General features: G+C 36.7%; 1 protein-coding gene across 1 annotated transcript in view; it reads right to left on the reverse strand.

The window, feature by feature from the left end:
- NELL1 (neural EGFL like 1) overlaps positions 1-15,213 on the reverse strand; it is a 295,005-nt gene that overhangs the window by 79,978 nt on the left and 199,814 nt on the right. The gene's annotated exons all lie outside the window — the stretch shown is intronic.

Consider the following 15,213-nt stretch of genomic DNA (forward strand, 5'->3'; position numbering starts at 1 on the left):
TACATCTGAGACTGGAAGATAACTCCTTAGCTGAGCAGTTCATCACATTTGCAAGTGACTCCCAACCCAATTTGCACTTTAGATTTTATACATGGTATGTATGAGGGCTAGTTCACTCCTGGAACAACCTGTAAGTCGTAGGCCTTCTAATAGCTGATTGTAAAATTACTATTCCTGATTTATATTTATAGAGATTGCACATACAAGAGGTATACATAAATGTAATTAGCATAATGCCCACCTACTGTAGTCTAATCCTGGCAGTACAAAACTATTACTTACAGCTAAGTATGAACAAAGATCAGCGACCTTGGAATTAGGGTTTGGAGAAGTGTTTTTTCCAAAGCACTCAGAAAAGCATGAAGTTCTTTCAAATTTGTGAGGCAACACACACTAACAGTCCAGGGAAAAGGCCAACACAGAAAAGTACCCGGACAGATTGTAAGTAATAATGAACATATCACAAAGAAATGATGGCTAAATATTGGTTTTAGGCATACACACATCTACTGTGTGTGTGTGTGCACATGTATGACTTTGTGTGTGCATATATTTCCATCTGATGTAGTATTTATCAAAATGGTGAACTAATGTTGTAGACACTGGCATTAGGCTATTTAGGCTGCTTAAGCAGTCAGTCTTTTCAAGAACCCAGTACTTTGTCACACAGCACTTCAAAAATTAAGACTGAAGTCAATTTGGAAGCCTGAGCATATCTCTCAGAAAACACTGAACTCTTAGAAGCAGGCCCTTTCTTTGCTGTTACATGATGTTAAATTCTCTTGCTGTTTAGTGTTTTGCTTGACTGACACGTCATCAAGTTGTGGCCATTTGTACTGAAGAAGCAGGCCATTCATCTGGATGCTTTGCAGGGTGGGATCAAGTGCAGTTTGGCTGGAAATGCTGGTTCTTGGTGGTTGTTTTTTTTTTTTTTGTTTGTTTGCTTCTCTGTGGTTGGTTGGTAGCGTTTTGTTTTTCTGAAGAATGAAACATCAACTCCTTAAAATTAGTACAATGAATCACAGTAATAAACACTAATTTTTCTTTTGTATTACTCCAATAACAGGACTTACTTTTGAATGCACAAGTTATCCAACACGATTAATAAAATTTTCACCTAAAATATTTTCTAACGAACAAGTTGGATGTTATTAAATTAATTCAGAAAAGATATCAAGCAAACAGATATGTCCATTCTACCTATTGGTGAAATACATATATGAAATACTTATTGATATCACGTTTATTTTATGGCTCTGAGGACAGCTTTGTGACAATTTTCTAAAATGTATATAAGATCAATAGAAACAGTAAAAGACAAAAGTAATATAATAAAATTTGTCCTGTGTTATATTATACTTTTGAAACCATCTCTCACACCCTCAGATGATTCTGTGCAAAGTAAATGTTGTTGCCACTTTACTACCCTGCTTCCTCAAGGCTAGACTCCTCAACATTTTTAGTGCACCATTTTAAGTCAACTGAATCTGTCTGTCTAGTAACCTAATACTAAGTACGAAAAAATAGGGTGGAAAACTTCTTCCAGAAACCAACTAAACATCTTTCAAAATTCAGGTCAACAGTTAAAAATGTAAAACCAAACTGAAATTTGCTTTGAAAAATGACACGTGACATACCATATTACTGGAGTTTTTCTTTGAAGCACATAAAAAAGTGCAGTAATTAGAGCAAGATACTCCTCTTCAGCAACACCTAACTGGGAAAACTAAGGACAATAAATTATCACAACGCGGAACAGTTCTTTTTTTTCCCAACATACAGCAGAAAAAGAAAGAGAAGATGCGAACCTTCTGACCTGCTTCCACTGTGGCTGTGATAATATGGCTCATTTTCTTTGGAAATCAGTTATGCTTAATCAATCTCAAATTAAAGATAAAAAAGCATGTTCCAGAAGCACAACAGAAGCATTTTCCCTTGCCTAATCTGATATGTTATAACAGCCTTAAGGAGATTTTGATTCAAATCCCACTGAACTCATCGAAAAAAAAAAATGGATACAATAAGCAAATAGGGTCGGTTAGGCCCTAGTGCAGTACGTGTAATATTCAAACAATGTAAAAGTAGTTTTCTATCTGTGTATGTTATGCAGTTCATTGGATATTAGCCTTCCATTCCAGATACTTTCAGCACTGGATTCTACCCACATGTAACAGGTATACCGACTAAACTCATTCGTCGTGCATTCCCTAGTACAACTGACTGGGGCCTTAACCAATAAAACATAGATCTATTTACTGTAAGAAACAGTGTGAATGATAGTCTATATAACTTAAATGAAAAGCTACTAGCAACCTCACGTAACTGTGTTATTAAAAAGACTGGAATGTTGAATAGTTGTACAAAACATTCCTAACATCAATAAAACATCATTTTAGGATATCTGTCTGTATGAGGATTGCTGTGTTTTGAAATTGTAAAGAAGCTTTAGAGCATTTTTACTTGTGACTGAAAGTGAGCTTGTTGTTCTACTATGTTAGATTCAGAAGTATTATTTTGAAGGCTGCTGGAATCTTACTACAAGCATAACAATTGAAACTGAAAACAAATACTTGGCTTGATAGCTGAATGCTATCAATAATCCCTTGTTTTACTACTGCACATTCTGTGCAGCAATCTGATAGTGACAATATTGAAAGGAAGAGGAAAATATGATATAAAACAACATTGGTTTTTCTGGTGAATCAAAGATATGCAAAGACATCTTATAAAGAGATTAAGAGATGTTAAGCAGTAACTTGAAACAAGCACATTTAAATTTAGGCATTCTCTCTCATTGTCCTAACATTATACTTGTGGTTATCTGAAAGTAATGTTTTCAGCGCTATCTCTGAAAACATTTTTTAATGAGCTTTTGCACCATCTTTTAAATCTCACTCATTTTGCCAAGCAACTCCACCCACAATAAAATACCTTTTTTCAAAGGATGATTGTGTTCTGTTGAACAACACAGGAAAGATGGGACTTGTCAGTTCCAGAGATCAGAGTCCTCTGATTACAGGAAGGACTCACTCTGCCTGTTTGTTTTCTTTCAGTTTGAAGCATTCAGAGTTCAGCCACAATACCCATCCAGTTTTTACTCTTTATCAAGAAAGATGCCATGTTAGATATAGATGATTTGCCACTAAGGAAAGGAAGTTAATCTCCATTCACAAAATCTAGCTTACCTTGCAGTATCTAACAGATAAAGGTCTATATTAACTAAAAAGACTGCCAAACTGGCAACCCAGAGATGAAAAGCTCCGTATCCCATTAGCAATACTCTAGGGCTTTCTATCTCATTCATATGAAGTTTATATTAGGGAAAGCAAGAACGATAAATAAAACAATGAAGAAGGAAAAAAAAAACACAAATATTCAAATACACTGCTAAAATATACCACAGTAAATAATTAAATCTCTTAGGTATGGTAACTTTTGCACTCTTTTGCACTTCTTCTGACCTTTGCATTTGTTGGATTAAAATGAGAATGCAAATAACTATTAATAGGATGGAATTAATGTCAGTGCTAATCTGCATTTTAAATCAGGAAGTTTTTCAGTACCTAAAATATCACCACAAAAGCTGAGTTTTCTCAAAAACAATGTAGATTTTTAGCAATTATTTTAATTTTCTCAGTGGCCAAAGACCTGTTCATGCTACCATCTCAGTTTACCTTGAGTAGTCTTACCAGGTAAGTTTTATCCTGAGATGCAAGGCTTATCCAAAAGAAAAGAGAATAAATTTAGGTATCTGAGAGAGCCACCAGATTCTTTAACAGTGAAAAAAGAAACACTAAAAACTTGTCTGAAAAATCACTGAAAACCCTGGTATTGTTCTCACAGTTATGCAGAAATTCCAGTATAAAGGCAGCTCAAGCTGGTGTGACAGCAGGTGTGATATGCATCACCATCAGGCTTACAGTCATCATAATACATTGCTTCTACATAATTCCTTTCATCTCAAGCTTTTACACATTATAAACAATTAAGCTTTACAACCCCCCAGTGAGGTAGACGCATCAAGAACCTGGACCTGCTAGGCACTTTTTTTAGGAAACAGTTAAGTACAGAAATATAATTTAATAAAGTACACATTTAACAAGTAAAAGCAGAACAGCAAATATAATCTGTGTGCGTAAGATTTTTGGCTGAGCCAAGAGCATTGTAGAAACCCAAGGGTTTCTACACACTCTGGTAGTGTCAATTAGTAAAACTAAATCAATTTACACGGTGACTTAGAATTTACTCCCTACATTCTTAGGCAACAAGACTCTGAGGAGTACATTCTGTGACAATTTATAAGAGCACACTGTTGACTTGTGTTCTTACATATACACATAATCACACAAACATTTTGGTTAATTTCTAGGAAGTATGCACAATGCTGACTTCAGTTTCTGCCACCTGCTTCCTCTTTCCAATATTTTTCTAGAGAGACCTCACTGAGTACTAAAAAGTAGAGGAATTATAAAAGGACATGAAGATAAAATACAAATCCTCGGTTGGTTCTTACAGAAAAATGTCACTGTGGGCACAAGCCTAACTTCAATGTCTCTGTATCAACTGCCCTGTATTTTGCTGTATGGACCCCATCACAATTTTGCGGGCTTCAAGAAAAATCCAATAATGAAAAAATCTGTAACTGGACTGGATGTGCTTTAAAAGTGATAGAATTTTTCAAAGGTGCACAGGAGTTCAAGCTTGGTGTGTCTGGCTGAAATTTTCTTCCCCGATGTACGCAAAACATTCCACATAGTATGTGTTTGCCTCACAACCTGTCAAGAGTACTTCAGTAGTGCCACAGAGCATATGCTGTATAGATATTTTTAGTACATTGGATTAATTTAGAATGATAAGGTTCAACATAAATGTGAAATATCTTTCTTGTGCTATAACCTGCTAACAGTGCACACTATATTTTTAATGTAAAAAAAAAAAAAAAAAACAAAGCAGCATAAATGGCAGCTGTAATCTTCCTATCAAGCAGTATGTGTTCCCAATGGAATATCTTTTCAAAACAGATTTCCAGTGCCACCTTCTTATGATACCATTTCACAATATTTAGTTTACAAAAACTGACTAAAAGAATACTTGCTATATTGCTTGGCAATGCAACATTTAATTTTATGGTGCATAGAATGTGTTTTCTCTTAACAGATGTATCAGTTCCTCAGTATCGTGACTAAACTGCCACATACCCATTAAGTGCTGTGTGGGGAACAAGCAAGGCTATGGCTTTTATTTTTCTTGTTGTAGCACACCCATCTACTGCTCATAACATCATGCCTCCCTGAATAACAACAAACAGCTTAGCCTGCTCTCAGCAGGCTTGATCTTAAGCACACTATATATGTATATTCTTCATACATTTGGTGGTTACGCACAAAAAATTTTCCCAGCTACACAACCTTAAAGCACGTAAAAATTACAAGAGTAAGGGGAGTGTTTTGTAAATAAGAAATTACTAACAAACATAAACTTTAATATTCAAAACTCTTCCACAATATGAAATTCGGTCTTCAGCTTGGGAGGGGTTAGCCTCTTTCGTTAGACATTTCATCTATTCATGTCCTGACAAGAAATTAAATTTTATTCTACATTGGAAAGCCTTAGAGAGAAAATAATGTAATTGTAATATTCCTTGACTAAATTCAGAGAAAATCATGCATGTGTTTCACACCTCTCAGAGATGAATGGCTTTGGGGACTCTCCAAAAGCCACATAGCAGCCATAAAACTGTGCAGCCTATTGCAGACATCATACCAACGATCAGGTGTAAGAAGTCATTCAAGAGAAGAGAAACTAGCATGTTGGACAACCTAGAAGTTCTTCTTTATATAAGTTGTGATGTGAAAGAAGGTAAGGCTTGTTAGCTTTTCCAGCTGCCTCCTATGCCTGACTTCTATAAAAGATAGTTTTGAAAACAGTTACTCATTCTGCACGTGCATGTTTTCATTCTCAATATCCCTCACACTAAGGGTTTCAGCAATCTGATACCAGCAACTCTGGCAAATAACGAGCTCCCAGATTTACAAAATGCAATCTGAACCCCGTCACTTCATGCCCTTCAATGCAGCTTACTGGAGTCTATATAGGCTTCACCAAAATCTTTGTTCTAAAAACATTTTCAGAAAACATGTTTTCAATCTACAAGTATCATCTTAAAAGAACAAGTAAATGAGCTCCACAAAGCATGTGTTCTTTGAAGCAAGTCACAGATAGGAGGAGTGACTCCTGTCAGAATTAACTGGTTTAATATACGGTGGTTCAAGCACCAGCAGACAGATAGAGAGGAAATACAAGTAGATGAAAATTTAAAAAAAAAAAAAAAAAGTTAGATTTATGTACTGATGCAAAGGCACCTTCAAACGTTTCAACATCATTGGGAGCAATCAGAACCTGGACAAGAAAGGAAACTACTTTCAAGTCGAGTTTGTTTTATATATCCAGTACAAACAAGGCTAAAGGAGAAGGTACCATGCAGAGCAAGGGTGCAACATTTTGGTTCTTACTTCCATATTAAAATGCCATTCATCACAGATGGAAATAGAGCAGTAGAATGCCATGATTCATGAAATCATAATAAACATAATACACTATAGTATATTCTCTAGTATAGTATCTAGTCTTCAAGTATCTCACTGGAAATCAGTGTATCCTAAGCATAATTCTAAATGACAGTCAGCTTAACACCAAAGCATATTGCTCAAGCCAAGAATGAGCTATATATGCATAGCATGGAGACAGATACCAGACACTACCATTTTGTTTATTTTGAAGACATTCGTGTTTACAATTATACATGTGCTAAGCTCAAAACACACCTAATAATGCCAGGTAGAAAATGTAATCAAAGAACAAGCAATGCGAGTATTTAAATACTCTATTGCCTCACTAATACCAGCTCTAGAATCGTTAAGAAACCTCTCGAAATTGCTTCATCTTCATTCAAATAAAAATAAAATAAAACAAAAATGAAATCTTAAACTTAGAATTTTCTCATGCATCCAGCTGAGAACAGAAGCCATTTCTGTTTAAAGACACTTTTTGAGTCAAATAAGGTTTGATCTTTTAAAAAAAGGTATGGTTCCCCCAAAGAGCAATCAACTGGTCCTCTCTAACATACACTGACAAGACAAGTCATGGGAAAAGTAGCTCTCTGAAGAGCTTTGTGAAACTTTATGCATGCTATTTTTATGCCATTACTTGTTTGTTTTCAGAAATTCTCCGTACAGTTACTAGGTTTGTTCTACGCTACAAATAGTATTGCATACCAGAAGAAAATAAATCTCTCCTAGTGTATATAACCAGTCATTAATAGCAAATGACAATTACTGCTGATGGACAGAATCAGAATAACGGTGTCCTGCTATTACATAAACAGAAAGCTTTAAATAAAAATATACACTAAACAGAAAGCAAGCTTCTAGTAAACCTGAGCATCATTCTTGTGTGCATTGCAGCTGACGTGCTGATGTGCCATTACAAAGCCAGAGTTCTGGTGTTTGTACAGACACCAAAGAGGCGTAAGGAAAGTAGTGGACAGCAGACCTGAACCTTTAGAGAGAGAAATGTACTGCATAGGAGTGCACAGCCTGACAGGTGTGTGGTTTCTCTCTTCTGAATGACAACCTAGAGTCTGAAGCCATCTGTTTATCCACAGAATAGTTGGTGTCGGCAGCAACACAAGATTTCTCAGACTGCCATGCCCATAAGTGTACTACTGCAGACTATTGCATCTATCTAAAATGAACCTTTTAAACTGTGGTCTATGTGGCATGTCAGCCAGCACAGTAATTCTCAAGCTCTAGGGGGTTGGCAGAACATCAAAAACTATCGGGTAAGATAAAGATAGTGCATCTCTTTCAGTGGAGTATCATATAAAAATAATACTGTCTTTTTGCAACTTATATTAGAAAGCTCTGCTTCTTCAGGATCCACAACCACATTTATTTAATTGACCAGCACCAGGGCATTGAAATACACATTTAAGATATTAAGAAGTGGAACACTGATACTTAGGAGAACACGGATTCCTGCCATTTCCAAAAGAAGCATAACGGAATAAAATATTTCTACATCAGTTAGACACTCTAGAGGATTCAGTCTAGGTCATTCACCTATTGCTTTATGTTTTGTTACTGTTGAATAAATCAACAAATCCAGAAACATAATACAATTTTTACAGTGACTTGTATCTGTCTATCTGTATTATGCCACTGAGAAGGTACTTCAGTGAAATGGGAACGTTTCCCAGAGCTGCATATGAAATTTGGTGAAGCAAATGAGATTATAAGACTTGCCATGTGCAAACTTGTAAGCAATCTGCGTCAAACTAAAAATGTTTTGGTGAACCAGAAGCAAGACAAATAAACAAGGTACCCCATGGGAATGATAAATGCTCAAAAGACCCAGGCAGAATGTGATGTTATTCACTCATGCAAAAGTACCATGCCATAACTCAATATAACAACCCCCAAAATCATTTTGCAGGAAAGACAAAGAGAGGTAGTTTCTCCAAGTTGAGTCATCTTAACCACAGTCTCTAGCAGAAAAACATCACATATTGTTCCGTGATACTTCAGTGTTTTATAACATATATGTCACCAATACAACTGTAGCAAGCATTGCTTTACACTAATAACTACAATTCAATGCTGCCAATGCTCAAGCAGAGGGCAGGGACAGTTGGTATTAGGACCTGAAGCTACAGTATATATACCCTTCAAAAAGTGTAATAAAACTGACGACTTCCATTTGCTTTTTATAGCTGGCTCTTTTCTAAAACAAAATGAAACATGAAAATTTGGAAATTCTTTGACCCCCTTTTTATGACATCTGGTAGCTCACAGAGATCAAATGACACTGAAATCTAACACATCAGCGTTTTGGTTGAGCACCGAGTAAGATCATACAGCTTAAGTTTGGAGAAGTTCCCTTTCTTCTTGTTGCAATCCCTGAGTTTTTTAATGTCCAAGAAAAAAAAATGTATAAAGATGTTTACTGATGAAAGGAAAGCTGAATGCCTTGTCAACTGGTTTCTAACGGCACTGCAATCACATCAGGAAGCCTTTCTAAACCTTTGCCATTTGATAGCAGGTATTTTTTTCACCTCCCTGGACATTCCGTGACTCTACCTCTATTACAATGAACTTGTTTGTATACCTGTTAAGTAGTTCTTTATGAGAATATGCCTAATGGAGAAAAAAAAATCTGAATACAAGATTTTGCTAGCAGAACAGGTTTGAGAAGTCACTGGAACGAATATATATATATATATATATATATATATATATATATATATATATATCTCCACTGGACGGTTACCCAACATGAAATTTTTATTTCCACTTGGCCAGGCTCTGAGATACGCCATTTGTGCTAATCAGAGTCCTTGGAGGAACTCCAGATTCTTTAACACACTGAAAATCCATCCTGTTGTTTCTCTTGTTTTAAATAGGCAGAGGCAACTAGTACATTATCATCAAGTGCACTAATTGATCCAAATGCAGTGTAAACTAAATTAATGGGGCTGGAAATGCTGGAAAAATTAAACACAGCATTCTTAATAAAGCTGAAAATAGCTTAATAAAGCTGAAAATAGGATCCAAGCATCCTAAGGCATGTTTATTTCTGTTTAAATAGATGTCTTCCTGTAGACTGTTATCAGCTCAGCAGGAGTCCTACAAGAGCGGCATTTTTCTCATTCCGTGCATTTTAAGTTAGGTTTCTGTGAAGTTCAGCCTGTCTGTAAAAGCTGTTGCCACTCCATATAAGAACTATAACTGTGGCAAAGTACTGCTAATATCCTGAGAGCAAGCAAGTTGCAACACTGAGCTGCAAATTCAATCTAAACCTTTATCTCAAAAAATGGAAGTTTACTGATCCATCTTCCAGATAGCAAGTCACTGCACACAAAAGGAAGAGTGTATCTAAGGTAACAAGATGGAGTCAATCCTCATTAGAAAGATTTTCCTTTATAAAAGGCTTGTGGAAGTCTTTGGCTGGCAGCAAGGCACTGATTCCACCTTTTTTTCTCTGTTTCTGAAAAGGGCCCATCAGCATTGGCAGGTGTCACAGTGGATGGGGCTGAATAGAGCACTTCTTGGTAAACACACTCTAAATTAGTTGTGAGAGGACAAAGCACCCCAGACCCAAGAAAGAAATGGCCAAGGGGCCTCTTTGAGTAGCATTTCAAATACAATCTTCTTGAGCTATTTCTAAAGAGAAGAAATGCCAGCCCGGCTTAAAGAGGAGTGAGAATCTCCAGCAGAAAACTCTGCTCTTGCTCAAACTGTGCAAGAGAAGGGACAGATTCATTGCATTTCTCCTTTCCAAAAGTTTCAGGAAGCACCGCAAAGCAGAAAGGAGCAGAGGAAGGAGAAAGCAGATGAAACAAAAGAAGCTGGGAAGTGTGAAAGTGTGGAAGAAGTGTGAAATTGTCAAACTACATTGAGAGGGAAAAAAAAAAAAAGAAAAAAAATAGAAAGAGAGAGTACCCCTACATGCCTTAAATCTGATTGGCAATCGCCAGAAAAATAGAATACTTTTGGCCACACAGAAATTCAGTCCACATCTTTTAATAGTTTATTTTATTAAAATCAGAGGTAGGTGCTTGCTAGCTTCAAAAGCCAGAACAATCATAGAGAACAATTAACCTGCAACACCTAAAACTGTGCTGAAAAGAAAAAACACTTATCTTCAGAAAAGACAAGAAGGACAAAGTCACTACCTCATTATATATGTGACGTGCATAAGAATAAAACACGTCTGAAAGAGAAGTTTCATAAATACTACGAGTAAAGGGTGACCAGAACAGATATAAAACTATGGTCCTGTTTTTAATTCTAATTCTCAGCCCTACACAAAATGAAAATATTTCAACCGTAAAATTAAGGGTAAAAATATTGTTCCACTACTTCTAGCATTTACAAATTGATCGCGGTTACAGCTCTTCAAGATATTTTGTAGCAAAGTTGTTACACATACGTGTACTTAATAAACTGTCAGTGCAGATGCCACTACGAGTAACTGAAAAACAGTCTGTAGGTCTGGTGAGAATAACAAATATCAGCTACAGTGACTGAAACTCCAGTGACTTCTCTCCCACGTAAGCATCCGAGTTGGCAGCTCAGTCTAAGCTCATAATGCTTTTGAGTCCAGAAGGCTATTGCATGCTGTTGTCTTCCACATTTATGTCACTGGCACATCCCCAGCACAGATACAGTACTGTTTAGTTACAGCTTGGCCTTTTGCACATTTAATGATGGCCACAGATGTAAGGGGTGGCAATTCAAGTGGTGCAGTCCTGCAATAAAGCTAACATCATATATTTCTAATATGCATCATAGCTTTTCCCCAAAGCCTACTACAGCTTTGATAAGTAGATGTATCACTGATGGACAAAATTTAACCTCTAAGTTAAATTTCAAGTGAGATATAAAGAATAAGATATTCAAGTTGAAAAGAGGACGGCTAAATATTATCTATGGTAATCTACAGTATACCTTATTCTCTCCTAAAAGTTAGAAAAAAATCACCAGCCATATAGAAGAATCTTCAGAAGCGAGAAAATAATGTTTGCACAGAAACATGCTTGTTAAGGACTTTTAAGACCATGTTCAAGACTAGCTTTGCCTGCCTACAAGAGCATGTAACACATACCTATCAGTAACCAAGAGGTCACCGTGAACAGGGAATCTATAGGTAAGCCTGTGGATAGGTGGAGGGGACGCAGAGCACAATACCTGTTGTATACCTGGTCAGAGGTTGTTGTCTCACTGTTAAAATACATAAACATCAGAATTAAACTGAAGGATTAAACAGAAGAGCAAATTCTCTTAGCGCTAGATAATGTGAAATGACCTCTAATATACTGAAACAACGAAAACAACAATAAAGCCTTACAGCAAGATGAATTTCAGTGAAGCTGAAACAAGAGACTTAGTCAAAGTAAAACAGAGTACAAAGTAGTATAGCCAGGCTAGTACAGATCTAGGTTGGTATTCTGATATAGCCTTTTAAAAATAGCAAATTAGTCACAAATGACTGCTCAGTCCAGTTCTAAGTATTCTGTCCTACCAGTACCCAGAGCCTCTTCTACTACTTCCATTCAGGACCTTGCTTTCATAGAGAAGTCTTTCAAAGAGAGAACTACCCATATTTAAACAAGATTTCCTCTCCTTCAGGACACAGCTGCTGTCTGAACCAGTCCATCACTCACTGTCAGGAGAACTAAAAGTATGGCTGCAGCAGTGATTCCAAACCTGGAAGACATCGGAGCTGGGTAGAGGCTGAAAGGGACATCCCTGGGACATTCATTAACGGAAAGTTTTCAATAGATTTAGAGCACATCTTGCTGGTATTCACATCGATGTTATCAGATACTGTGAAAACAAGGGAAGCAACTGGGAAGCAGCCAGTGCATTGATGAAATGCTTCAGTTTCTCTCCAAGACCAAACTATCCAGTAATGCTACTGGATTTGATCTCTCCAGAAGAAGCTTTTCAGTCTTGGTACTGACCAAGATGATAAACAAGCATATTTAAAAGGAGCTTCAAAAATGCAATAATGACTTAGGTTTTGGTTTTCTTTTGTGAGGTTCCTACTCATCTGTACTCTGAAGTCTTTTAGGCAGGTATGTTTTCTTTCTGAAAAAAGTACAGGAAAAAAAGGAAGTACACAGGTTTCAGAACTAGTCAGATGGACAAAGCTTCTACTGGCTGCCATGGAATCTAAGTTGAACAAAGAAGAATATAATCACCAAGCCTCTAATATTTTTGCATGATGCCCTTATTGAGCAGGTGTCTGAAGAACCTGTAGATTTCAGTTCTCTGATTTGCCTATGCTTATATCTTTTGAGGAAACAACAGCTGGAAATAGAAGTAGCTAATAGAGTATGTCCCCTGTATGTGATTCTTCACACAAAGGTAAACTACTCTCTTGCTCATTTGCTATTACAAGGACAGTCATGAACATTTTGATCAGGAGGAAAAATAATAAGATATCATTGTGATACTCTCACGAGAAAGTACTCCGCTGGATTTCTGAGAATTTCCGTGCTTCTAACAGTGGGATTTTTAAATTCTGATAAAGAAGTTTAAAACACATAGGCAAGAAACAGCAACTTAGCTTTCATACATCATGTTTTGCTGTTCAGTTTATTAAGCCAAAAAGTTATTTTACCTCATTATTCAGAACTTCATAGCTGTGACCATAGGCCAAGGTCCTATTGCTCCTTAGCAGCCATGATAACAAATAATGTGCTGCCAAGGATCACCTGAAAACCAAGATCCCACTGAAAAGATGGAGAAAATAGGAAGGAAAAGATTCTTGGTCCACTTGCATGACAGTATTTTTAATAACAGAAATAATCCTTCCTTTAAAATTTTGACATTCAATTAGTGATGGACAGCCAGAGAAGTGAAAGGGAGGAAATTGTTCTGATGTTGCATAACAAAAGTACAAATTCCAGGACTTGGACAGCTTCAACCACCCAGACAAAAGGGAAAGATTCTGACAGCTATTGTTGCAAACCTTTCAACATGTAAATACTGCAACAACAACAATAAATTAAGCCACAGAAACTATTTCTATCATAAAATCCTCCTACTAGTACTGTAAAAGGGACGTTTGTCACTTTCAGAAGTACCTAGACCTGAGATTAAGTTACATTTTTCCTTATGGTCCAAGGAGAAACTGCAGGGAGAAAACGTGACTTTTTCAGTTCCAAATTTGTGACCTCTTTGCAAGCTTTGTGGCAGGGGAGGAAGGAGAGGACAGGAAGAATTTCTATAGTCTTTACTGGGACTGGCCAACTCCCTTTTGCCTCCTGGCTCAGACCTGGCGTTTCTGTTGTTAGCCTGCCCATCTGCTCAAGAGCACCATGCACTGAAGCGCTCGTAGCCCTTCTGTCCAGATTGATGTTAGAACCGACATGACATTGTGGGAAGCAGAAAGGAAAATCTTTCTCTAAGATAGATACTGTGTTAGTTTGCTCTTAGCCCTGGAAGAGAAATTGTATATTTAGAATACTGACTGGAAGTAGACAAGATAATAGATACGGCTTCACCAGTCTCTTAAATAGCAAAAATGTATTTTCCTGAAACATTGACTGCATTTCTTCCAAAGAGATGCTGGAATCCTGTTTGTTATCCCAATTGCAGCTGCAGAAAATGCTGTTGGCTTTTGGGATTTCTGCACAATAACTCTGAAATCTCTTTTTGTGTCACTCGGCCACAGCAAAATTCCATTTAGCAGATATTCACTTTTTAGTCTCCTTTGCAACAGACATTCATTTACATCTATTTTACATGAACTAAATTTGGCATTAACTGTAGTAGACCAGATGCTTAAATGATACAAGAGCTGACTGCAGTGCTCATCTTTATTTACTGCTCTGGCTTGGGTTGTATTGATTCCTAAACATTTGCATACACGCTGGTGAGATCTGAATTGTTTTGTTTTGTTTTTTCCTCAGTAACTTTTATCCCATTAATTTTATTTTTCCTCATTCAGGTCAGGTCACTGACTTTGATTTCTCTTTTTAGCATCTCTTAACACAGTTCAGAATAAATGTATCAATGGAAAACATTGGTTTATTCTGTAAAATTAGTTTTCATATAAGTACAGGATGGCTGCAGAGGGATGTTTGGTTTTTTAAGCTCAGACTCAGTCAGGTAGGCCACTTTTCCTCATTTCTTGCTTTAAAGATTGTTGCATGTGACCACTGCACCGAAGAGCTGCACTTCATCTGTACACAAAGTCCCTTCCAGTCAGCAGATGAACTGAGGGGTTTTTCATTGAGCATTTTCTTTCAATGAAGGAATACAGTAAACATTTTCTTCCACTTAGATCTTCTATGTATCTACCTAGATACTGAGATCCATGTATATACCACAGATAAAAGAATGAAAGCAGCCACATAAAATATCTAGATAAAGTAACATCTTAAACCACAACTGCCTTCCTATTAATCACATCTGAGTTAACACTTAGAACATGTTCTGAGGAGAAAGTCAGATATGTTACATGATCCTCATGTTACCTCCCAACACACAGTTATTTGTGCCACAAAAACAAACCTCCCGGTTCTCTAAACTTCAAGCTTCTGTCTGAAATATGACACAAATATTCCCACCTCTTCATTTGCTGTTTTCCCCAAATAGTTTCATTCACTTTTTTTATTCATTGCTTTTAACTGTTTCATTAGAT

This window comes from Cygnus atratus, chromosome 5 (genome assembly GCF_013377495.2).
Source record: "Cygnus atratus isolate AKBS03 ecotype Queensland, Australia chromosome 5, CAtr_DNAZoo_HiC_assembly, whole genome shotgun sequence".
Classification (NCBI taxonomy): domain Eukaryota; kingdom Metazoa; phylum Chordata; class Aves; order Anseriformes; family Anatidae; genus Cygnus; species Cygnus atratus.